This window comes from Cupressus sempervirens, chromosome 11, assembly GCF_028749045.1.
Source record: "Cupressus sempervirens isolate cs-2001-9-10 chromosome 11, ASM2874904v1, whole genome shotgun sequence".
Classification (NCBI taxonomy): Eukaryota; Viridiplantae; Streptophyta; class Pinopsida; order Cupressales; family Cupressaceae; genus Cupressus; species Cupressus sempervirens.
Genome location: NC_143128.1, coordinates 677,713,469 through 677,740,723, shown reverse-complemented (window position 1 = coordinate 677,740,723; position 27,255 = coordinate 677,713,469). Strand labels below are relative to the sequence as shown.

The window sequence follows — 27,255 nt, the reverse complement described above, 5'->3', positions numbered from 1 at the left end:
TATCAAATAATTAGATATTAGATAATTGGATGAATACATTATAGAAGTGCCTTGTATATAAAGGCAATTGATATGACTAAGCGTCAGCAAAGAGATAAGCATAACAACTAAGCACATGTCCACCAAGAGTGGATTATCCTCCATTGTGCTTGAATGTACGTGCAACAATGAGAGGATACGAATATAAAAGTGTATCTCATAAAGAGATGTAGTAGACAACATGTGCTCAATTGGAGTGCAAAAAACTGTGTTGTCTTCATAACAACTCATGAATATGCAAACTCCTAGGTGTCTACATGACAACTAATATGCTAATGCATTAACCTAAGTAAACTTAAGTGTAAATAGTAAATACTTATTTACACCAACACCTCCCCTTAAGTGCAACTTAGGGGAATGCACTTAAGCTCACAAAAGCTAGATGAAAATGCATGATGGGTCCCGGCTACTAGGCTATGTTAGGTACCCATGTACAAAATGCAAAAAGAATGAAAGCTCTCATAAAGTGGAGAAAGAGAGCAAACCTCATGGGAAAAGCCCTCCTCCAAAAAGAGAGATGAAAAAACAAGATGCATGGATGGATGAAGTAATTAAGACCCACCCATTACAACATACATCATGTATATACAATAAAGAAGTATGAGAAGGACAAAATCCCAGAGGAGGAAAAGGTTCCGCCCCCCCCCCCCCCCCCCCCCAAATAAGAGAAAAGAAGTAGAACAAGAAGAAAGGAGACAAGGTAGTCCCCCCTCAATGTAGAATGCCCATCAGTGATACTTGCTCCAAGATGAATGTAGAAGTTGATTCATGACTGTTGAATAATGTTCCTCCCCTTAGGAAGAAACGATGTCATAGGTACATATGAGATGCTTCCCAAATGTGTAGAACGAATCCTCAAGATGAATAGTGTCTCTAAAAACTACTCAACTATCCCCATGTCGATATTGACGGTCGCCCCTTCCAACACTGCTGAAAAGAACAAGTTCGGATCTAGCAAGGATGGATGTAGAACATATCCCAAAGAACCAATTGTCTCCTGGAATGATAAAGAGACCTCTGGCAACTATTGTACATAAGGATCCACAATCATATCAACCTTGAAAGACTGCTCATGTAGAGAATGGACAAGAGGGTCAGAGTGTTCCCTCGCAACAACTGAAGAAGGATCATCTTCATCAAAGAGAAGATGTATATCATCAATAATGTCTCCCAGATCTACTATGTAGGACTCCACAAACAAACCTGAAATATTTGTCAAGCAGTCATCCCCTGATGCTGGAACTCGAAGACAAGGTGTACCCAATTGTACTGAATTACATGGACCTATCAGTATAGCAATGTATTCATGTGGAATTTGTTGATGTTGTGACCTTGTCCTGCATCTGTCAAAAGGATCCCCCACAAGTGAACCTTTTGAATCACTATCATTGTTGTCACTATCAGTTTCCACAATGTATGACGTATGGAGAGGATTAGAGAATAAGCTCGGTGAACTTTCCTCAAAGTAAACATTCCTCTCTATGAATATCTCATCAGTCTCAGGATCCATAAGTCTATATGCTTTAACACTTTCTTCATATCTAATGAAAGTACAAGGCCTTGGTGGTGGTGCCTTGCATTCGCTTGAAGATATGTGTGCCCATGTTTGACAACCAAAAACTCTGAAGTGTTTCACAACTGGTTTTCTTCTGCACCATGGCTCAAAAGGAGTCATTCCATCTAAGACATTATGAGGAGACCTATTAAGGATGTGATTGGCACTACTTATAGCTTCTACCTCAAGTGATGGATCAAGAGACCTAGCTTGAATCATGCAACTTGCCATTGACTTAAGAGTTCTAATCTCATTGTTGCAACCCTTGTCTTTTGTGGACTAAATGCTATAGGATTCTGAAGATCAATACCCTCAAGTTCACAAAAGCATCTAATTCTTGAGTTCACATATCTACTTTCATTGTCCATATGAAGAACCTTGATGGCTTTACGTGATTGCTTCTCAACATGACTCTTCAAGGCTAGAAACTTATCAAACACTTCATTCTTGTGATCAAGAAAGTAGACCCATCTGTAGCATGAAAAGCCATCAATAAAAGTGAGGACATAGTGACCCTTGCGAACTGATGTCACTGAAAAAGGGCTTGCTAGAACAATGTGAACCAACTCAAGAACTATTGATGCTCTCCAAGACTTCCCTTTGTCAAACTTCTCTTCTAGATGCATATCCATTGAACAAGTTGAACATTCACCCTTAGAAAAGTTGATTGTAGGTAGACCTTTGACCATATTTTTTGAGCTAAGCTGATGAAGATAACGAAAGGCAAGATGTCCATACTGCTCATGCCATAATTTACTTTGTGATTGTGAATATGTCATGAAGGCATGTGAAGGAGACTTAGGCACAAAGTGGGAGAAAGAATAAAACCTTGTGTCATGATTAACTTTACCCACTACAACCAATGAATCATCCTTAAGATTTCGCACAATTACTGAATCAAGAAGGAACTCAACTTTATTTCCACCTCCATAGTGAGTGATTTGGTAAATTGAAAAGAGATTAGTGCTTAGGTAAAAAAACATAGAGAACATCTTTGAACTCTCCATTTTCCATCTCAACTTGTCATTTCCCCTCAACTTTCACTTATGTATCATTCCCTACAAAGATGTGAGGTACCTTGGATTGCTCCAATGAAGAAAAATGTCCTTTTAAAGAACCCATATGATGTGAAGCACCCGAGTCAAGAATCCATTCCCCTAAAGAACTTGAACTTGTCATAAGTGCTTGCCCTTTTCCCTTTGAAGTGGATGGATTTGAATCCTTGGAAGCATTTGGCACATTGATTTTGTTCTTCCTAAGTTTTCTAACTCATTTATTCTCTTAGTCTTGTGATTTGGTTTCTTGCAATATGCACAAAATAGTTTATCTTTCTTGTTGTTGTTTCCCTTTTTGATGGAAGAAGAATTGCCTTGTTGTGAGGAGGAAGATTGTTGTGTCTCTAATTGTGATTTTGGCTTCCATTTCTTTTTCTTGTTAGTGGTGAAACTTTTGCCGCTTTGATTTGTTTGGTTCTCATTACTAACCACCAATGCTTTAGATTGATGACTTGAGAATTCTCATATCTATCAACTTGGATTGTTTCAACATCAACATTTCTGCAAATGCATCAAATGAAGGCTTAGTGAAGGCACTTCCCATGGTCAACTTGTGAGTGTTGTAACTCGAAACAAAAGATGCATACTCTCAAAGTAGCCTCTTCAAGTGTGATGAATGAATCTATCATCCTTCATGGGATTACCACAATCCTTAAGCAGTGCTCTCAACTCATTGGCTTTGTTGACATAGTCTTGAATTGTGTCAAAATTCTTAGGATCCAAGAGAAGTAGATCATCCTCAATTTGGAATCCTTTTTCCTCATCCACCTTACCATACAACCCTTCAAGTTTGTCCCAAGCACCCTTGGCATCCTTAAAGCTAAAAATGTGGAAGAAAAGATCTCTATGAACACAACTCCTAATAGTTCCTAAAGCCTGGTTGTCTTTAATTTTCCAATCAACTTGTGCATTACCATTGGTGGGTTTTACAATTGTACCATCGACATATAGATTTAAACCTTTTTCCATTAGTCTACTCCATACAATATCTTTCCATGTAGCATAATTGTGTGAAGTTAAAAGTGGTGTTTTAGGTGAACTTATAATGCAAAAAATTAAAAGAGCACAAGAGAGAAAGAGAGACACAAGAACACAAGATGCACCCCTCATTTTCACTCAATCAAAGAATCCCCACCCGAAAAAAAGATGATTTGGCACTTTATATTTAGTGCGGGTACAATAGCCACTTGCCAATTTTGAGCCAAAGTGGAACTCTTATTTTTGATATTTACAACTGAAAATATGAAGCTATATATGACTCAACAAGATAAGACACAAGACCTCTTAAGGCTCTAATTAATTACAAGTGCCAAAAGAGGCCAAAAATGACCAAAAGCTGAAAGTACTATGTCCACTCAAAATTACTCCAAACTGATACCAGATCTGGAAAGTAGACAAAAAATTATGCACTTTCAAAAAAAATAGCACCTGAATGTGTCCATATGAACTCGAACGAAGCCTCTGAAGTTGTAAAAATCGAGATTGGCAATTTTCAGAAAAACTCAAGAATAGCGATCACAAATAACCTACACCAATGTGTAGATCACAAAATTCTAACCAAAACAAAAAAAAAATTGCTCGAAAAAAGGAGTCCGTATGAGGGAGATATCGCTGTTTGAAAATCACCTCTGTAATTATTTTTCCTGAATTGCCACCTTCGCACCTCCAAAAATCAAATGACTCTAGATTTCACCTCAAATGTCTGATTTTGATGAAACAAAAGTCGATTTGGGGGGTTTTTTGACCTTATGAATGTGATACCAATATCTGATTTGCACCAACAAGCTCCAATCTTGACCTGCAAGAAAAAAAAAAAAAAACCTCTCCAATGGCTATGCAATGAAACTCCTATGACTCTGATGCCATGTAAGAATTTGGTATAGCTCTGATACCATGAAAGAATTTGGTATAGCTCTAATATCATATAAGAATTTTCTTAAGGCAATAATTCAATGCCAAGATCAAGAAGCTGAGTAGATAGCACAAGAGAGACAAATGATGATCAAATGAGAATGGATATCAAATGATTGTATATAAGATAATTGGATGAATACATTACAGAAGTGCCTTGTATATAAAGTCAACTGATATGACTAGGAGTCAACAAAGAGATAAGCATAACAACTAAGCAGATGTCCACCAAGAGGGGATTATCCTCCATTGTGTATGAATGTACGTGCAACAATGAAAGGATAAAAATACAATGGTGTATCTCGTAAAGAGATTTAGTAGGCAACATGTGCTCAATTGGAGTGCAAACAACTGTGTTGTCTTCATGATAACTCATATGAATATGCAAACTCCTAGGTGTCTACATGACAACTAATATGCTAAAGCATTAACCTAAGTAAACTTAAGTAGTAAATACTTATTTACACCAACAATAGTGAATATGGGACTGTGAATAAGTCTATATATTAATCCCAATGTAGACACCGTACTTCGCTCACCCTCATCACACGTCACTCCAAAGTCACATGCAACATAACCGATTTAATATTCACTGATCAAGTCAACTGACTGAATGGAAAATATAAATAAAATCTTTGATTTATAATTTTTTATTATATATAAATATTTGAGGATATATTAGAGAACATTGTAGCTATATAATATTATAAGATTATATATATATATAGAGAGAACATTGTAGCTATATTATATTATAATCTTATATATAATCTTATAATATTATATAGCTACAATGTTCTCTATACACACACACACACACATATATATATATTACAATCTTCTCTAATATATCCTCAAATATTTATATATATATATATATATCATAATATTTAATCAAGGATTTGACCTTCATGTTTATACTGTATGTTATATCCAACTAAAACTATAAAACACTAACAAAACCAGCAGTGAAACTGAAAATTTAGATTTAAATGTTAGGCAGGATGTACACCTGAATCACTCCTTGCAAGAAACCCCGGTACCCCATGTTCTTCTATCTAATTAAGAACATGTTGAAGCATGACTACTCCTAATGTTCCGCACCCAAGGATAACAAAACCTTACCTCAAGCACTGTGACAACTTAAGAAAGAAAGGGTCAGACAGACTACTACCAAGAAGGCAATATTAAGAAACAAGCTTATTGAGGCATGGAATGCCAAGCAAACCGATCCCATTATGATCTATCACAAACCATGTAAAGGGCAAGATAAGCCCAGAATGAAAATGGAGAGAATACCCAAGAATAGGGTGTCCACTATATGCTAAGATATTATTTTTGGCTATGTCCTCAGAAGAGAAACTTTTGTAAATAATGTAGTTGCAATCGCAACAAAGATAAATCATTTTTGAACATAAATAACATAAGAAATGAAATTTATTTATTTTTCATATATTAAAATTACTCTAAACAACTAAATGTATTTTGTTTTGAGCACAAATACAAGCATGTTCTCGATTAGAAAACAATTTTACATTTCTAGAAACTCAAACTTAAATCATGGCTAGTAATGGAAACACCATAGAGAATGAGGTAACCAATGGGGCCAACCCTCAAAACTCCACGGATCTATTGATCCAAGTTTTGTGGGACACATAAACAAAATTGGAGAATATGGAAAAAAGGACAAATGATCTAGCAGCCCAAATCAGGCAGGATAAAGAAGAGACCCACTCATCACCCCCTCCAAGAACTGAACCTGGAAACTCAGCCTACAATGAAAAAGTAAACCAAGCCTCATTATCCCAGTCTAAGAAACAAAAGAAACAAGAAATAATTAGTGACCTATCTACTGATATTAAGAAAATCAACCCCCCAAATTCTCAGGCTCCAAGTCTGAGGAAGATGTTGAGGACTAGTTAACTGAGATGGAGCAGTATTTTGAGATGAGGAGTTTCTTTGAGACCTCCAAGGCAGTATGGGGCATTTACCATCTCTCCAAAGAAGCAACCTCGTGATAGGGAAACACAAAAATAGAGCTTAATATTAAGACTACTGAAATTGCCTGGGACAAGTTTGTCTCCATTTTCAAAAACAAATAGCTGCCCCAAACCTTCTATGACCAGAAATTGTTAGACTTCCAGAACCTCAAGCAAGGGGATTTGACTATACACAAGTATTGGGAAAAATTCACTTGTTTGCTGAAGTGTGTTCCCCCTTATCAGCAAAATGGTAATTTGAAGGTTAGGAAATTCATCATGGGCCTAAACAATAGGATTGGTGGAGCTGTAGATGTCCTCACCCCACAAACCATGGAGGAAGCCCTTGAGAAAGCTACCCAACAAGAGCGCAAGATCAAAAGAGATGATTCTATCCGAAATAATAAGAGGAAGACTAGTGGGAACGCTAATACTTCTAATATTGAGCCACATAAAAAGAGCTTTAAGAATTTCAATTCCCATAAGCCAAAATTCAAGGGAAACAATGGTAAGGAGTTCAAGAGTAACTCCAATAATCACAATGGCATTAAAGGGAAAGAAAAGAAGGAACCATCATCATGATGTTTTACAGGTGGTGGGGACCACTATGCCAACAAATGCCCTAACAAGCCTAATACCAACCAGCAGCCACAACTCCCACTACCTCCTCAACAGGTCGTTAATCAGCAAAGGATACATGCAGCACTGGACAACCAACAAATTGAACAGCAACTGGGTGCTATAGAAACTCCGGGTGACAGTTATGGAAACCCCATCTCTATATTAATTGATACAAATGCAACAAAATGTTTTATTTCTCCAAAATTGCTAAGTAGATTTCCTAAGAGAATTGGATTTATGGAAGGACCGTTGAGTATGCAAATCAGACTAGGGCTAAGGTAGAGCAATGTTCGTTTGAGGCTCAAATAGATTTTCCAAATTTCTCTACTAAGGTTAATCTGCATGTAGCAGCTCTAGGGTTCTAGGATATTATCATGGGGAGAAATTGGCTTAGTGAGCACGAAGCAAAGGTGGATTGTCTTTGCTAAGACAGTGGAATGTTTGGAGCATCGGGGAAACCCCGTAAGTATTCAAGGGATGATGCATGAGGTAAAACCCCATCAAATCTCAGCTGCAAGTTAAGAGATGAAGAAGTAAAGGGTGTGAAATTTTTGTAGTAGAAATAGAAGACTCGAGGGAGCCTATAGAAACACTTATGTGGATGATTAATAAGTGTTGGTTTTTCATGGACATTAATAGTATCTTAACTTATCTTCGAGGATGGGGAAATTAGAGAGAAACAAAATGAACATTTTGAAGAGAGATATCTTAAGAATTTTCAGGATGTATTTCCAGAGGAATTGCCTAGTCTACCCCCATCCAGGGTATTCGATTTCACCATAGACATGGTACTTGGAGCAGAGCCAATATCAAGAGCACCTTACCAAATAACTACCACCGAATTAATGGAATTACAAGTACAGTTGCAGGATATATTAGATAAGCACATTCGACCAAGCGCCTCACCTTGGGGAGCCCCAATTTTGTTCGTCAAGAGGATGGAACTATGGGACTATACAATGATGATAGGATGCTTAATAAAGTCACTATCAAAAATAGGTACCCACTCCCTAGAATTCATGATTTATTCGATCAAATGAGGGGAGCAGCAATATTTTCCAAGATTGATCTTAGATCGGGATATCACCAACTTCAAATCAATGAGGACATCCACAAAACTACTTTCAAAACTCACTATGGTCACTACAAATTCACAATATTACCCTTCGGGCTAACCAATGCCCCAACAGCTTTTATGAACATCATGAACAACATATTCCAAGATTGTATGGAGAAATTTGTGTTAATCTTTATTGATGACATTCTCATCTACTCCTGAAATGAGAAAGAACACCAGAAACATCTAGACATAGTTTTGCAAAGATTACAGGACCATAAGTTGTATCAAAGGGAAATCCAATGTCTAGGGCATATTACCTCAACCCAAGGAATAGTGGTAGGCCCTGCCAAGATTAAAGCAATCCAAGAATGGTCGGTACCTAAAAATGTGTCATAACTCATAAGCTTCATGGGTTTAGCAGGTTTTTACAGAAAGTTTGTCATGGATTTCTCTAGGATTGCATACCCCATCACCTCACTTCAAAGGAAAGGAAAGAAGTTTATATGATCTAAAAAATGCCATGCAGCTTTCGAATACTTGAAAGAAAAAGAAAAATTAACTACCGCACCTATACTTAGGGTACCTGACCTTGAAGGGAAATTCGTGGTTATAACAGATGCATCGGGAGAAGGATTGGGAGGTGTGCTAATGCAAGAGGACCAAGTTATTGCATATGAGTCCCAGAAATTAAAGAATTATGAATAGAATATGCACCACATGACCTACAATTAGCAGCTATTGTCCATGCTCTACAAATGTGGAGACACTAATTGGAAAGCCATTCGAACTCCGATCCAAACATTATGGACTAAAGTGCATATTTACTCAACCTAACCTCAATACTCGCCAAAGGAGGTGGCTAGAATTCCTAGCAGATTACGACTTTGAGATTAGTTATATCAAGGGTAAAGAGAACATAGTAGTTGATGCCTTAAGTCGGTAAAGGCACATTTCAACCATGGTGGCAATAAATATTGGACTCAGGGAGCAGGTATCGCAGAGTTTGCCCAAAAATGACTTTTATATCAAAATCAGCCAAGAACTTCAAAGGGATTCTCAAGATCCCAGATATAGGGAATACCAAATAGAAGCAAATGGGCTCTTGAGATATAAGGGTAGGATGTACATACCCAAGGACCCAGAAATTCGACGGATGATATTAGGAGAAATGCATGTTGCCCCTTGTTCTAGACACCCTGGGGTGACCAAGATGTTGTCTGATATGAAACCCTTGTACTTTTGGAAGGGAATGAAAAAAGAAACAGCGAAATACATAGCATCACGCCTTGAATGCCAGAGTGTCAAGGTAAAGCATCGCTACCTAGCAGGACTATTACATCCAAATGAGGTTTCATAATGTAAATAGCAAATAATCACCATCGACTTTATTCAAGGGCTACCCATGACCAGAAACAGACATAATACCATCCTAGTGGTAGTGGATAGGCTAACAAAGGTAGCTCATATCATACCAAGAAACCTAACAAATGGAGCGCCAAAAACTGCTCACAAGTTTGTGAGAAATTTTCAGACTTAACAGAGTCCAAGAAAAGATTATATCTGATAGAGAGAGACTAGGATGACATCCAGGCTTTGGCAAACTTTATTTTCAGCCTTACGAACTAAATTGAATATTAGATCAGCCTACCATCCTGAGACAAATGGTCAGACAGAAAGGGTAAACCAATTACTAGAAAATCTCCTAAGGGTATATTGTATGGACTGCCAGTATCAGTGGGAAATGTATCTCCCATTGGTGGAATTTGCCTATAACAATTCTTATCAATCTGCTATCAATGACACCGTTTGAGGCCCTATGCTAGTGTAAGTGTAGAACCCCTATAAATTGGAACAGAATTAGAGACAAAATCATCATCATCGGACCTGAGATGCTTCTAGAGATGGAGGAACAAGTAGTTCAGATTAAGTGTTTTTGTTTTTCATGCTATTCTTATTTCTAGAATCATCGTGACTCTTGGGGAGAGTCGACTCTATTTTTGTAGTATTGCAGATAGTTTTCTTTTGCTTGCAAGCTTCTTTATCTCTTATCAGATAGTTATAGGAGCCTGGATTTCTTTGATTGACTGAGAGTTATTGATCTTCAGTATTTAAATGTGTAATTTTTTGGGTTTTCTAGAACTTTTGTTTAAGGAAATCTATAACATTCTCATTCATTTATAATAAAATTCATAGGTTTTGTGGGCTGGGTTGTTTCCCTCTATAAGAGGGTTTTTCCTTGGGCAATTTGCTGCTCTGTATTAGTTTTGTATTCTAGTTCTATTTTTAACATGGTATCAGAGCTCAGTTGATGATGTCAAGGTTGAACCAGAATTTCCTCTTGCCTATCATTTCCATTTCATAGTCTTCATCATGGTTCTTGCACTTAAAGGTTGAAGACAAGCTGGAAGGAGCCTCAAATTTTGTATCCTAGGATTCTATTGGTTCTTGAAGAAATGATATTCTCAATTTCATGGAATCTGAGGTTACAAAACCAGCTGATGATGCTGAGAAGTCTACCTGGAAGAAGAATGAAATCATGGCAAAAAGAATCATTATTGATTTGATGAAAGATCACTTGTACCAGAAATTTCTAAGTTGAGCTCTGTTAAAGAGATGTATGATTATCTTCATAGTATGTACGAAATCAATAACACAAGCAGAGCCTTGGCAGAGGAGACTCCATTGTCTCTTTGTTCTTGAAGATTTCAGAATTAAAGGATCAATTAATTGTTATAGGAGAGTCCATCAATGAAAAAGAACTTATCGTGCTGGCCATGAATGGTCTCCCACCCTCTTGGGAATCATTCATACAAAGCATTAGTGGTAGAAACGAGTTACCAAACTTCAATAGATTAAGAGCAGATCGCATTTAAGAGTGATACAGGTTGGAGACCAAAGGAAACTCTCGCAAATCTCACAATGTGGAGGATCAAGTTCTTGCTGCACATAACTCCAACAAAAGAGGGAGGAAAAGAAATTTATGGAAAACTAATGATAAGTACCCTTCCTCCTCATCTTCAGATTTTAGATGGAAAAGAGATCTTTCCAAGATAAAATGCTTTAGATGCAAAAAGCTTGGTCACTTTGCTAGAAATTGCACTATGAAGCTAAACCATCAAGTGGTTGTTACAGATGTGAAAGATCCATTTTCATCCAAGGACTCTAGTGATCAATTAGGAGGTCTCCTAATTATTTTTGCCTTGTCTAGTGATGATCCAGCTGATTGCAATACCTAGTTGATAGTTAGTGGAGCTTCTTGTCACATTTCAGGATATAAGCAACATCTCTCTAATCTGCTTGAAAAGGATTCTCACCTCCAAGTTATCATTGATGATGATGCTTCTTATACTGTAAAAGGAGCTAGTAACACCTCTTTCAAATTAAACTCAGGTATACCTCTTCACCCCGGTAATGTTTTATTTAATCCTGGAATCAAGAGGAATTTAATTTCCATTTCAGCCTTAGAGGATAAAGGTTTTAATGTTGCTTTCACTAATCGGAAAGTGGTTGCTTGGAAGAGAGATTTTGATTTCAGCTTTGCTCAAGTTATTGGAGTGTGGCATGAAAGTCTTTATAAACTTTCAGCAAATCAAGTACAAGTCTTGAATCATGATGCTTCTCATAATAATTTGTTATGGCATAAAAGGTTTATTCACCTCAACTTTAAATCTCTTTATTCTATGGAGAAGCTGGTTGTAGGCCTTCCTAAACTCAGTGCTGCTCATGATGGTATTTGCAAAAGGTTGTACATTGGGTAAATTCACCAAAAGTCCATTTCATTCCAGTGAAAGTAGATCTAAGCATGTGTTAGAGCTAATTCATTCTTATTTATGTGGGCTGATGTCTTCAGGCTCCTTAAGTGGTTTTTGGTATTATGTAACATTTATGGATGATTTCTCTCCCAAGACTTGGATCTACTCTCTTAAATCCAAGGAATCAGATGAAGTTCTATCTAATTTTAAGGAATTTAACTTAGCTGAAAACATTTCAGAAAAGAAAATCAAGACTCTCATATTTGATAATGGAGGTGAATTTATTTCATCTACTTTTCAATCCTTTTGTGTCAAAGCAGGAATTAAGGGGGGGTTTCTGTTCCCTACAATCCTCAACAAAACGGTGTTGCTGAAATGAAGAACAAAGCTATAGTTGAGGCTGCCAAAGCCATGCTTCATCATCAAGGTCTGCAGATTTTTCTTTAGGCTGAAGCTTGTAGGACAGCAGTATATGTTCAAAACAGGAGCCCTCGCAAAATTCTAAATGACATGACTCCAGAAGAAGCCTTTTCTAGTTCTAAGCCTAATGTAATCACCTTAGAGTTTTTAGCTGTTCAGTTTATACACAGGTTCCCAAAGACAAAAGGTCTAAACTAGAACCCTTAGGAAAGAAGAGAATTTTTCTTGGTTACAGACTACAGTGATTAATCTAAAGCTTATAGGCTTTACATTTCGGGTCAAAAGACGATTGAGCTAAATAGAGATGTATCCTTTGAAGAGAATCCTGAATGCTGGAAATCTTTTGATTCTACTCCTGAAATTGAAGTGGAAGATTCTGAAAATAACTTTCAAGATCCTTCTAGGGCTGCTCCATCTTCACCTTGCTACTCTGAGAGGGAGAATCCTATTTCAGATTGTCTTCCTCCCAAAACTCTGGATGCTGGTCCAAGTGTCAGTTTGAATGAGAAGAGACCACTATGGGCACAGAATATTATGCAAGATGCTGAAATCGTTTCAGCTCCTTGTGGAACTTTTCATGTAAGTAAAAGACCTCAGAGGTTTGACAGTTATGTTGCTCTTATGTGTAATATTATTGAATCTGAGCCATCTTGTTTTGATGCAGTCATAGGACAGCAGGCTTGGAAGGATGCAATGTTGGAGGAATATGACTCCATTATGAAAAACAATGTTTGGGAAATACCTAATCCTAAAGAGATGTCTGTTGTTTCTTCTAATGGTTGTACAAGATTAAGCATGCAGTAAATAGTAGTGTAGAAAAATTTAAAAGCAGAATGGTAGCTAGAGATTTCTCTCAAAAGGAAGGAATAGACTATGATGAAACCTTTGCTCCTGTAACACGGTATATTTCTATCAGGACCATCATTGATATTGTTGCTGCTAAAAGATGGAAGCTACACCAAATGGATGTCAAGACAGCCTTTCTAAATGGTGTTATCAATGAAGAGGTTTATGTTAAACAGTCTGTGGGATTCATTATTCATGACAAAGAATCTCATGTGTGCAAATTAAAAAAGGCTCTATATGGTCTGAAAGAAGCTCCCTGAGCTTGGTATGATCGTATTGATGGTTATCTTTTGAGGTTGGGCTTCTTAAAGAATGAGGCTGATCCAAATCTTTATTACAAAAAGTACAATGATCTGATGTTGACTTTAGTTTTTTACGTAGATGATCTCTTTATCACTGGAGAAGATGATTTAATTGCTAAGTGCAAGAAAGAACTAACCTCTGAATTTGAGATGAAAGATCTTGGTTTAATGCATTACTTTCTTGGCTTAGAAATTTGGCAAAAGCCCAATAAAATCTTTATAGGCCAAGGAAAGTATGCAATGGATATTTTGAAAAGGTTTGATATGCTCGAGTGTAAACCAAATATGATTCCTATGGAGGCAAACTTGAAGAAACTCTAGGAAGATTTTGTTGTTTCAGAATTAGTTGATTGCACTGTATATAGACATCTTATTGGTTCTCTCATGTATCTTGTCAACACTAGACCTGACATTTGCTATGCAGTTAACACTTTCTTACAAGTCAGTTTATGTGTGAGCCTAGAAAATTTCTTTTGGTTGCTGCTAAACATATTCTCAAACATGTTCGGGGTAGAGTGAATTATGGTTTGAAGTTTTCTAGTTCTAATGATCTTCATCTTCAAGGCTTCTCTAATTCTGATTGGGCAGGATGCATTTCAGATAGAAAAAGCACTTCAGATTTTTGTTTGTCTTGGATTTGACATGATCTCTTGGTGTAGTAGAAAACATAAATGTGTTGCTTAAAGCACAGTAGAAGCTGAATATGTGGCAGCTTGTACAGAAGCTCGAGAGGTTGTATGGCTTCGTAAGCTTCTTAGTGGATTATTTGGAGAATCCTTGGGTCCTACAATTATCTTTTGTGATAATCAAAGCTGCATAAAGATTTCTATTAATCCTAGTTTCTATGACAAGTCCAAGCACATAGAAATCAAGTTTCATTACTTAAGAGATATGGTGCTTTGAAACGCAATGGAGCTGAAATATATCAGCATCAATGAGCAAACTGCTGATATTCTGACCAAACCACTTCCAAAGGTTGAGTTCTCTTATTTTAGAGAAAAGCTAAGTATGGAAAACTTTGAGGCTTAATGGAATTAAGTCTTATTTTTGTTCTGTCTACTTTCATTCTTGTGTGAATTGATAAGGTTGTAAGACCAGCTATGATAACTCCTTCACTCTGAGGTAGCGAACATCATGTTGAGCGAGCCCATGATGTCATCACATTGAGAAGTTTCGTGATGGGAGTTGAATGTTATGTTGAGAGATTCCATGACAATTCACATTGAAAGAGTTTGTGATTAATGGCTTAGCTATGGCTCTTACAAGTCTATCATGTTGAGTGATTCCATGATTTCTCGTTGCGAATAAATCATTCTACCTATCATGTTGAGTGGTTTCATGATTATGGTTGTGAATAAATTTTTCTATCTTTCATGTTGAGTAATTCCATGTTTTCATTTTTGAGCAAAGTGATTACTTAGTTGGCTTCATGTTTGCTAAGAGGGAGTGTTAAATTTTATATAGCTTCATACGAAGTGCTAAGTTAGCTTGCCTTACAATAATTATTTATTTTTTACCCTTAACTCTAACAGTTTGATTGGCCTAGAATTGCATATGTTCGATCAGCTTCAGTTGATAAAAATTCTTGATAGTTGTAAAGGTGTTGAATAGAAGTCAAAGGCTTCTCAAATGCTGCCAAGATGGCAAGACATTTACTTGCTCTCCCAAGCACGTAACTATGAATAAATTCATCTATGAGGTTACAAGAGAAACAGCTCCTTGGAATTTGATCCAGCATTACCCTCTGCTTATGCGTTGATCTTCACAAGAGATGATTAGGGTGTTTATTTCAGTTACTCCTTGGATGTTTCGAGTGTCTAACAATAAAACTTGTCAACGTGAATCGCCTTCAAGGCATCTCCTATGTGTTTTCTCATCCATATTGGCATATACCTTATTTGTAATCTCAAAATGGCTATGCAATGATTGGTTAATCATAGCAAGTTTAGCCAGGCATTCCATAAAAGAGATATAGTCGGCTTGATGAAAACGTTGAGGAAAAACAAATTTGGCTGGCTCCATGTTTTGCATGTTCAGGCACATTATTATTCTCTCAGAGAGTCATCGTGATTGCTCCTCAGGCATCCAAGTTACTTCATTCTTTTCTAGAGTCATAAGCATTTTTGTTTTTCATGCAATTCTTATGTCCCGAATCATCGTGACTCCTAGGGAGACTCAACTCCATTTTTGTAGTACTGCAGATAGTTTCCTCTTGCTTGCAGACTTCTTTATCTCTTATTAGATAGTCATAGAAGGGGCCTGGATTTGTTTGATTGACTGATAGTTATTGATCTCCAGTATTTAATTGTGTAATTTTTGGGTTTTTCTGAAACTTCTGTTCAACGAGATCTGTAACATTCTCATTCGTTTATAATAAAATTACCAAGTTTTGTGTGATGGGTTGTTTCCCTCTATAAGAGGGTTTTTCCCAGGGTCATTTGCTGCTCTGTGTTATTTTTGTATTGTGGTTCTATTTTCAACAATTTTCATGGTTCATGATGGTCATTTCAAAAGTATTGTTTAAATTGTCAAGCTCATCTAAACTATTAGACAGTTCTACATTTATGTATGTATACGTATGTATGCATACATGCCTATATATAATCATAAGTTTGTGTATGTGTGTGCATGTGTGTATATATATATATATATATATATATATATATATATATATATATAGATAAACATGTATGCACACATGCACACTCTAGAATCTGTTTTTGTTTTATTCAAAACTTATGTGTTCATATATGTATGCATGCATGTGTGTGTATACATACATAAGTATATATGTTTGTATATAACAGTCAATGTCCATGTATGCACACGAGCACGTGTGCACACACACACGCACATATATGCATATGTATACGTAGTATGCACACTAGTGAGCATGAGACATACATGTACATTGTAATGTCCCTTTTTTCTAGAACATTATAATTCTGTGTTGCCGGCTCACTTCGCCTAGGTTTTGGGGGTGAAAAGGTTCTTTACGGGGTTCAGTTCGAGATTTGGCCTAGACAGTTCTAGTTTCAGACACATCATAGCAGTTTTGGCAGGTTGTCCAAATGCTTACTATTTTTTAGTAAATAAACAGAGCTCAGAATTCTTGGTATCTCAGTGTTAGTTTGGAAACGTCTTGCCAAGAGCTTTCCAATGAGCTATTGCACATGCTTATCCGAGTTCATTTGGTCAGTTATTTTGATGACTAATGATTATATGGTTTACTGACTAAGTGACTTTTAGAGTTTATTTAACTTGTCACTTTATTTTAAAAAGGTACTATGTTCACTTAAGTGACTAAAGGACAAAAAAGGTGCTTTATCCTACATTGCCTAAAAGGGCGTGCATCACATTGGGAAAAGTGATAAAGGTACAATAGGTTCAACATAGGGAGTTATGAAGAGGATAATATTTATAAACAAATATTAATCTAGGATTTGGAAACAGTGACTGGTTGTTTCTTCGAGGACAGAAACCCTTGAAGAAGCTTTTAGAGGTTGGACGCAAACCTAACCTTCTTACAGGTTTAATCTGCATTTGCCAATCTAACTGTTATTTATGTTTATAAGATTGGATTATTTGGATTGTTGCATGTTATTGCATTGCTGTTATATAGTACAGTAATGTATTTGGCAATTATTTGTGTTAACTCTTGGTTTATATATGTACTTCTGAATATTGGAGGAATAAAACACAAACTTTTTTGAGTTTTATTGTATACAAATCTGCTGGTTACAAATCAATTAAAGTTCTGGAATTCATATCAAATATTGGTTTTCTGTTCGGTTTTAAATTTGCACATTTATATCAAGGGTTTTTAGTAAACTATCTAGAAAGGGATACTACAGTTGTATCAGAGCTAGTCTTCCTACCAGCCTGTGAAGTTATAACTAAGACAAATTTAAGGATTTATCAGAAACATTAGTTAAGCTGAAAGGAAATATTTGGAGTGTTACAAGACAGGGGAACAACCTTATCTTTGACAAAGAATTCTTCTACGGGTTCTCATGTTTAGAACAATAGGAATATTTCCGCACTTTATATATTCTTACAGGAAATTTGGATGTAATGCGAGAACAACGAACATATATGTAATTTTTTTTTAAAAGGAATATTGAGTTAGAAAGGCAGTTGCGTAGCAAGGCCACCAAGATTTGGACTGAGCGTTACTGGACGAAGGACTATTTTGGAGTAGCGACAGCGCCCAGAGGGGTATGATGAAACATACATTACCCTATGTTCCCATGAGATGTCTACATTTTTTATTCAGCAGTATATTGAAGGCAATGTTAGCATTCATGGTGTTGGTGATTCACCAACCACTCTTTCCTTTAACCAGGATCATGTTGATTGGGTGATGGGGCATCCAGGTGTTAATAGTATCTTATACCTAGTGGATTATGTTGTGTTGTTACACAGTCATAGGATTATGATCTGTGTGTTTCAACCCTCTGACACATCAAAGTTCCAAAGATTAGGATTACTCCATTTTCACCAGGGTGATATAGTGGTGGAGTCAAATTGGTTGAATCTGCCATTTTCATCGATACAGATATTGTAGGAGTGGTCCAGTGGTACAAATATTACGGGAACTAGTCAGTGGTATCTCAGACAACACACGAGTTCTCACTTCGGATCCAGGTGGAGCATCCCTATGTATTGCCTTTTATCGGGGAGCTACATGGAGAGTTTGGTTGCTATCTTCTTGGGGTGGATATTGGCATATTATTGAGCTCCCATCTTCACTTGATAGTAGAGACCTCACTCAAGGAGTGAGGCATTCATTCTGACTGAGGGTATTGGCACACAGGGCAACGGCACATCGTCGCCGATGTTCCTTTATGGTGAGACTTGGGATCGTAGAATTCAATTATTTAGCACATTGATTCCCATTGTACTATTTCACCACTCTGAGTTTGGGAAGATGCATGCCGGAGTACATCGGCTAAGGAGTAGAACCTCATTCTTGAGGCGAGTATGGGATCCTGGCATTTGGTTTCTGCAGGTATGAGCAGACTGCTTGAGGGTAAGCAATCTTTAAGAAGGGAGGCTTTGTAATGTCCCTTTTTTCTAGGACATTATAATTTTGTGTTGTCGGCTCACTTCAACTAGGTTTTGGGAGCGAAAAGGTTCTTTACGAGGTTCAGTTCGAGACTTGGCCTAGACATTTCTAGTTTCAGACCCATTAGAGCAGTTTTGGCAGGTTGTCTGGATGCTTACTATTTTTATTAAGTAAACAGAGCTCAGAATTCTTGGTATCTCAATGTTGATTTAGAAGTGTTTCGCCGAGAGCTTTCCAACGAGCTATTGCATGTGCTTATCCAAGTTCATTTGGTCAGTTATTTTGATGACTAATGATTATATGGTTTACTCACCAAGTGACTTTCAAAGTTCATTTAACTTGTCACTTTATTTTAAAAAGGTACCATGTTCACTTAAGTGACTAAAGGACAAAAAAGGTGCTTTATCCTACATTGCCTAAAAGGGTGTGCATCACATTGGGAAAAGGGATAAAGGTACAACAGGCTTAGCAGGGGGAGTTATGAAGAGGACAATATTTATAAACAAATATTAATTTAGGAGCTGGAAACAGTGACTAGTTATCTCTTCGAGGACACAAACCCTTGAAGAAGCTTTTAGAGGTTGGACACAAACCTAGCCTTCTTATAGGTTTAATCTGCATTTGTCAATTTGACTATTATTTATGTTTATAAGATTGGATTATTTGGATTGTTGCATGTTATTGTATTGCTGTTATATAATACAGTAACATATTTGGCGGTTATTTGTGTTAACTCCTAGTTTATTTATGTACTTATGAATATTGGAGGAATAAAACACAAACTTTTCTGAGTTTTCTTGTATGCAAATCTGCTGCTTACAAATCGATTAAAGTTCTGGAATTTATATCAAATATTGACTTTCTGTTTGGTTTTAAATCTGCACATTTATATCAAGGGTTTTTAGTAAAATATTTGGAAAGGGATACTACATATATCTCTGTGTGTACATATTACATGCATGTGCACAACATATTTTTGTGTTTAATTTAGCACACGCGTACATGCGCAATATATAGATAGGTGTAAGAGCGCGCGCACACAAGAGTTCTTTTATTTTATGCAATACACACATTGTACATGTATCTATGCATGCCTGTGCAAGCACGCGCACAAAAAAAAAAAACCTGGTTTATTGATCACACATATCCATGCGCACACAAATACATATGCGTGGGTGTGAATGTGTAGCCAATAAGACCAAAATGCAATGGTCAAGTCATATGATTGTTGTGGTGGTGACCAAGGTTGAAACCACCATTGGGCCATTGAGATCACACAACCCATGTGCCCTATTAAGCTAATGTGATCACAACTTGTGGACCTTTGTTAAGCTTAAATGCTTGCAAGTAGTGTGTCATTGAGCTCAGGGGTTTGAACAAGATAATAATGCCTTGGGGATTGAGACACCACAATAGTGGTCTTGGCAATAAAGCCATTGGAAGGAGACACTCCCCTCCTTCCATAAACGGTCTTCTTAAGCTTAGACCAAGCTACAAGCTAGAGTAACCCAGTCAAAAAATATGTGTGTATATATGTATGCATGCATATATGAATGAACAAGTAAATGTGTGCACTCTCCATCTAAAGATTTTTGTCATTTATTCATGCTTTACATGCATTGCAATTGTGTGATGCAATAAAAACTTCACTTGAAAGGATCACCATTATCATAGAACTTAGAGCCACGCCAATAAAACCAACTACATTTATCCTTTGCACCCCCCCCCCCAACCTCTCTCAAGCACTATGGCAATGTTACTCACCTAGAGTTATTGGATACTATCTAGACAAATATGCACGCACACGCACACGCACACACACACACTCTCTAGTTTTTCTTATGATTTATTCAGGCATTACATCCATTGCAATTTTGTAATTCAAGTAGAAACTCAGCCCTAATGTTTTACTCACCATTATCATAGAGCAGACAACCACAACGATAAAAACAACTATTATCTTCCCTAACTCTCCCCTTCATGATCTATGCAATGCTCTTCGCCCAAAATTCGTGAAAAACTGTCTAATCAAATTTTTTGAGCTGCTAAAAGATTTCAGTTATAATTATCACGTCCAAGTGGTTCATCTGTTTAAATGGCTTATAGAACATTAAGAATAATTGATTCTTCTACTATTTGTTCATCTATGCCCATTGCACATCTTCTCAGATTCCATATAAAGCAATGTCAAGAGGTGATTCAACAGCTCTCTCCTCCCATTCCCCTCTCCTAGAGGAAATAGATACAATATCAGTTGTAAAACTACACAGCATGATGTTGCAACTTCACAATAGTGGCTTGAAGCAGAAATTTATGTTCACAAACCACTCATCAGCATTGGAATACATGGGCTCTATTACATTCATTATTGTTTTGATGTTCAGACTCGAATTGTAAGACTCCTTTTGCACTCAAAATTTGACTTCAGAGATATATGAAAACGCTCAGCAAAAGAACATGAAAAAATATTTGAGAATCTCAATGTGCTACAATCAGAATATATCTAAAAGCTTGTCAGACCTGCCAACCATTCAGTAACCCACCAAAAATTCACTAATTTGCCCATACTCTTGTGAGGAAAGCCCAACACAAATTCAAATTTGAGATGTCATAAAGGTCATTATACCAAGAAGTAAAATTATGTACTTTACTCATGTCCACAATGTAATTAAAATAATGGACTTGTTATTACTTCTAGGATTATAACAACAGACATACAATTCCTAATTTCTTGTATTTGTAAACTGACTTGTTCTGTAATTTGTTTCAGAACTCTCACAATTGGTATAAGTCCTCAGCTTTCAACTCATTTGAATAATTATTCTACAACCATCCCACACTTCAATTGTTGTTCTATTTCACTCATTACAGCATGGTGATCCATTATTGCTGTTATGTTATCTCCACCAAAGTGCTCCTGAAATTTGGATCATGTTGTGACACATGTTTTATAGCCCTGCTTCTGAGGCTTTCAAGATTTAAAATTTTACGCAAAAGCTTACACCTCTTGGATTTCAGAGATGTGGCACAATGTCTAATGAACAGTGAACCAGGAAAAGGAAATTGATTTTGACATTCACTATTGTCTCTTATAGAATTAACATGTTTCTCAAACTTCAATATTGTTCATTGAACAAATGAATGAAAGATTTAATAGCATCCACAAGGCCAAAGCAGCCTATGGGATCCCCTAGAAAAAGAAAACACCCCCAAATAGGGTGCCAAAACATTAGCCCCTTTGTAACTGCTTCTTTAAATCTGCTCTCCAACAGTGAATTTTGATCACAAAGTTTGTTGTCCTGTCTAGCTGTGTTTCTTCAAAAAGAGTACCTAAATTGTCTGCTTCTAAAATCTCCTCATTGTTTGAGCAGATGTCATTGTATGCTAGGCATTCCATGATAATTCTCGCTCTGTCTCTACCACTCCCATGTCACAAAATAAATATATTCTCCCCTCCTATTCTTCCTTAGGTATAATGCACCTACCCATTTCACACGTCAGATGATGGGAACTTGTCCTAAGTTGTGATATGAAAATTTTAGCTCTCCATTTGATATTTGGTCCTATGTATGTTTTCTCCTCGTGATCTCTTGTGGGGTTGAATTCTTTGATATAGTAGTCTTATTTTCACCCATTTTGTTTTGAACATATGAGATTTCTGAATTTTTGCTTCACGAGTTTTTTTATTCAATCATTGTTATCAGGACATTCATGCAAAGTAGCATTCCATTTTTTCATCCATTTGACATTTTGCTTTGTCCATGTTTTCTTTCTCCTGTCAAGTCTTTCCTCTATGATCAATTTAGGCCAAAGATACCGTGAGTTTTCTTTAGATAACTTAATAACCAAACCATTGCTGAAGCCTTTAAAGAGAATATGTGCAAGCAAGTTATCCTAGAGGTGTAATATAAAACTGTTCATCATATTGTAGCTGATAATATTTCACAATTTATGAATGCTGGAGAAGTTGTAAATTTGTAATAAATGGACAACGCATGATTACGGTTTTTTTTCCATCGTCCATTTCACAACACACTATATTTATCTCATTCTTTAAAAGCCCTCTTCCCAAAGCACATAAGTGACGAAACTAGTGTTTTACAGTTTCAAGGGAGGAGGGTGAAACGACTAGTTTAGCAAATTACCCCTTCTCACTCTTATGTGGTTGGAGAAATCACCAAGTGGATGCTATTGCTCCCATTCTCAACATAACCATTGTGGCATCATATTTTGGGGGTGAAAAAATGTAGTCGAAGGTAAGCAAGCCTCCTTGGTAACTGAGGTTCTAGATTGGAAGAAGTTAACAAGTGAATGCAAGAAAGCGTTTTAGACCCGGCATCGCCAACTGACAATCAATAAAATAAAATATAGAAATGTTTGGAAACTCTTCAAAATAAATTAGTACAGAGATAGCAAAATAATGTAACAAAATACCTTCGCACTAATACACTTCACCAAAAATACATTCAACATTCCCCTAATTATGTCATTTAAGCTCTTGTACAAAGTTAGAGTTGCAATCGCCCAAGTTCCTGTTTCATATGTAGAGGTGGGATTTAAGGTTTAAGCAATGGAGAAATTTATTAACACAAGACACAAGCTAAACATAATTCAGCACAAAACGCAAAGAGAAGCAAAATAGTGAATGACCTAAATAAGTAATCCAAAAAGAAAGATTGAAATGGAAGTACCTTAAAGCACTTAGTTGTAATTTTATCGTTTTTCTTCTAAACAATGTCCCTAATTAAGCCGGGCATCTCATCAATTGGAATACTAATTTTTAACGAAATGAGTTTCTACAAAGCCTTGTCGTAGCCTCATTTTGGAACACTTGGCTATGAGGATCAAAATGTTAAACCAAAAAAACATGATACATTTTTTTAATTTAATTAAAAACACGACATAAAAGGCAATGTATTTTTTTTAAATTTAATTTACTAGCGCTTACACCAATGAGGGAGCAAGTGCATAGCCTATAGATTTGGTAAAGGAAGAATACAACACATTTCATTTTCATTTTTAAATTGCTCTTTTTTTTCTTCTTCAAGATTACATTTTCTTCTTAAAATTACCTTTTTTTCTTAAAAATTACTGTTATAAAAATAAAATAGAAGTAGAATATTAAGGAACTGGAGATGATAAAGAAACGAGAGATAACCAAAAATCAAAATCAAAGATGAATTAAAAAAATTCTTAATATATTCTAATTCACCTGTTAGTGTCCATCATTTCCTGTAAAGTAAAACATCGGAACAGAAAAGATGCATTTTCATTGTAAAGAGTGAAACAATCACCAATTACAATCATCAACTGCATTCTATAAAAAAGCAACAAAAGGAGGCCTTTTCTTTGTAAATCTTTAAAAATTTATCTATTAAATTCAATATTTCTATAAATAATCTCTAAAAAGCAATATAAAGGAGGCCTTTTCATTGTAAAGAATTTTAAAATGACTATTCACTGGGAAAGGCAACAAAAATGGGGACCTTTTATGAAAAGGATGGAAAAACGGCATGTTACAGTTCAATAATTCGGTAAAAATCAGTAAGAAAACAATGGAAAAGTGGCATTTTCATTGTAAACAATAAAAACATCGTCAGTTAGAGTTCAATATTTCACTAAACAATCTATATAAAAAAGCAATCGAAAGGAGACATTTTTATTGTAAAGGATGAAAAAATCATCGGTTATAGTTCAACAGTTCCTAAATAAATGAAACACGACAGAAAATTGTAATTTATTTTTGTAGTCCATTTTTTAACATATAGCTTTCCTTCTTTCAAAATATTTTGAATTTGATAACAATTGGCTAATGTGTGCGCTTCATTTTTCCGCATTTGTGTACAGCAAAAGATCTAAAAGTCAAACACAAGATAAAATCCTTTTGCCATAAGTAAAATAAAATCAATATATAATTCCTTATCGCACTAGAAAATTCGGTAAGGGGTGAAAAACTAATAGTAAAATAGAAAAGGTTGATAAGTCCAACCGGATTGTGGGTGTGCTGAAGTAAATAAGGGCTTTATTCTCTGACAAACCTGTTTGTATATTTATTCGGCCCGCTCTGCTCCGCTTCTAGTTGTGCCATAGTTGATACTCTGCCAGTTGAAAATCCTCCATATTCGGGCCAGGTGCTGCTAAATTTGCCCGCGAGGACTTCAAATTCAGCACAAATTTACTGCGTGGATCTGGCACTTGTCTGCACCACCAGTCCTCTTAGCATAGGAGAAAATGGTAAAACCCTGAAAACATTTTACGGATCTTCGAAGGAGAAATACTTTTAAAAATGGAGATAGAGAATTTATAGGTCTTCAAACGAGAAATACTTTCAGGAACGCAAAATAGGAAAAGAGTGGTCAAGACGATGGTAGAGCCTGGCAATTGTGAACTCCTCTTCAAGCTATTTGGTGTCCAACATCAAAAACGTATAAGACATGCACTAATTATTTGAAAAAAAATCAATCTTGCCATGCCGTTCACATTTAGGAAAAAAATAGTATAATTGTTAAAATAGATAATTGTTTAATATTATTATTATTAGATTTTCACAATCTACTTATAATGCAAATATTTATTTTTAAGTTTGTATTTTTTAACATCACCATTTCGCATGGTAATCTATCATTATCTAATAAGTCTAGAAACAAATATTTGCATTACATAATTGCTATTTATTTATATGTTTATGATATTTATCATTGAATCATGAGGATCATAAATATGGTGTCAAAATCTCTTATGGTATGTCAAATTGAATTTTAGTAGTGTCATGTAGGATGGTTCTATTTTGTATAAAGACTAGTCTATTTACTGGGAATAATATTTTATATTAGGAGAAGGTTACCAGTGGTAGCTATAGCTAATTTTGTATACACTAAGCTTCTCATATTTAGACAATTTAATTTTAATAAAGATTATTAATGTGTAGAGGGTGATTGTGATTTTTTGATTTAAAAATGTAAGAAACTATTATCAAGATATAAAAGGATTAAAGAGTTAGATACAAATTTAGCCATCTAAAATAGAATTGAATAGAGAGATATAAACAAGTTAGACTTCATATGTGAAAGGAGGAATGAAAAAATTGTATAAAGCGAAAATAAATCTCTTTGAATTAAATCTATTAAGGAATATTTATAGCAAGCAAACAATTAAAATTAGTTCTAAATAATAGAATCTTATACACTTGAATTCAAAAGCTTTCAAATCATGCATATGGATATTTATGTAATTTTACAACAAATTACATTATAAATATTTCATAATGTTATATTTTAAATAGGATATATGATGAAGTTTTTAATGTCGGATCTAATTGGTAGAGCTATTAATATATTGGTGGAGTTGAACGGTGCTAAATAAATATAAGACTAATCAAGCCTTTCACAATATAAGAGAAGAGACCAAGATAGAAAAAAGATTTGCAGCTTGATCATTATATAAGAAGAATCTCAAATAAAAGCAAAGAATTTTTTACAATTCATGTAATATAGATAATGTAATTTCTGCATTCCATTGTTTGAGAGTTGCACATCAGCATTTCAAATCACACTCCATAATCTAAAAATAAAGCTAAAAGAATAAATATATTCTAAATAATGAAGAAGTTTCAATCTAAAAAAGGCTAAAAAAAAATACTAAACCAACATTTTATAGATAATAAAGTATCTTTAGTCAAACAAAAAAATCATCATCCAGCACCCAATAAACAAAATGAAACATATCTTCCATCCAAATGTTCCCAAAGAAACATAAATGCAAATGGCACTTGTATGCAAGAATCTTCCAATTTTATAGCTCCGAAATTTTCCCCCCGTTACGAATAGTCATAATGTCCTAGACATAGGGTGTCTTCACCAACTTCGATAAACTAAGCTTTACTAATTTCTAGGCCTTTAAATGCCCATCTCCAGAGTCACTCACTTCATGTGTTGCAAGGATCTTCATGCCATTAATTGCAAGTTAATGCGCAATAAATGTCTTTGACTATTTTGTGCTTCAAAAACACTAAAGACATATTGGTGGTTTTTGTTTCAACTCTATTGCCTCCATATTTATATTGAGTTTTGTCGATCATTGTGGATTGACGAGAAGCGCAATCTTATAAAGGCAGATGTAGCAAGGAGCAAAGGTCAATGTAAACTTTATCGAAAAAGTTGTATTTGTGGGTAGATTTTTTGAGATTTGGTGTATATGACGGTGCTATAATGAGGTAAAAAATTGTTATTTACAATTGTTGATATCTATAATGTTTGCTATCAGAATTCATGCTTTTGTTTTAAGATTTCTACATTGATGGATCTACAATGCTTAATTGCATTTCCTTCTCTAGTTCAACGGCTAACAATGTAACATGGCAATTTGTATTGAAATTACAGTGGTTTATGTGCAAATCATTAAGGAAGTTATCCAACCTACTAAGTAAAGGAGTTGATATATCAAGAGTTAGGATAGAAAGATCAATGGGTTATGTTTGGTGTCCCATTGTTCATGTGTATTTTATCATGATCATATTAATTTCCACATCATGAGAAAAACCTCCAATTGTCACAAGTCGTTCACCGCCTTAGTTGCTTTCCATAATTATTTTTATCTCACTAAGAATGGTGGCCGAAAAATCTTTTCCAACTGCTTTTTCCTGGTTGCG

The 27,255-nt window shown here is 35.7% G+C and overlaps 1 protein-coding gene across 2 annotated transcripts in view; it reads right to left on the bottom strand.

The window, feature by feature from the left end:
• Nucleotides 1-25,024, bottom strand: part of LOC149531536 (DNA-directed RNA polymerase I subunit rpa43-like) — a 127,149-nt gene extending 102,125 nt beyond the window's left edge. For both annotated transcript variants that reach the window (XM_089809680.1, XM_089809678.1), the window contains exon 1: nucleotides 24,647-25,024. The gene's annotated coding sequence lies outside the window, so the exon portion shown is untranslated. The remainder of the gene's footprint in view (nucleotides 1-24,646) is intronic.
• Nucleotides 25,025-27,255: the final 2,231 nt, after the last annotated feature.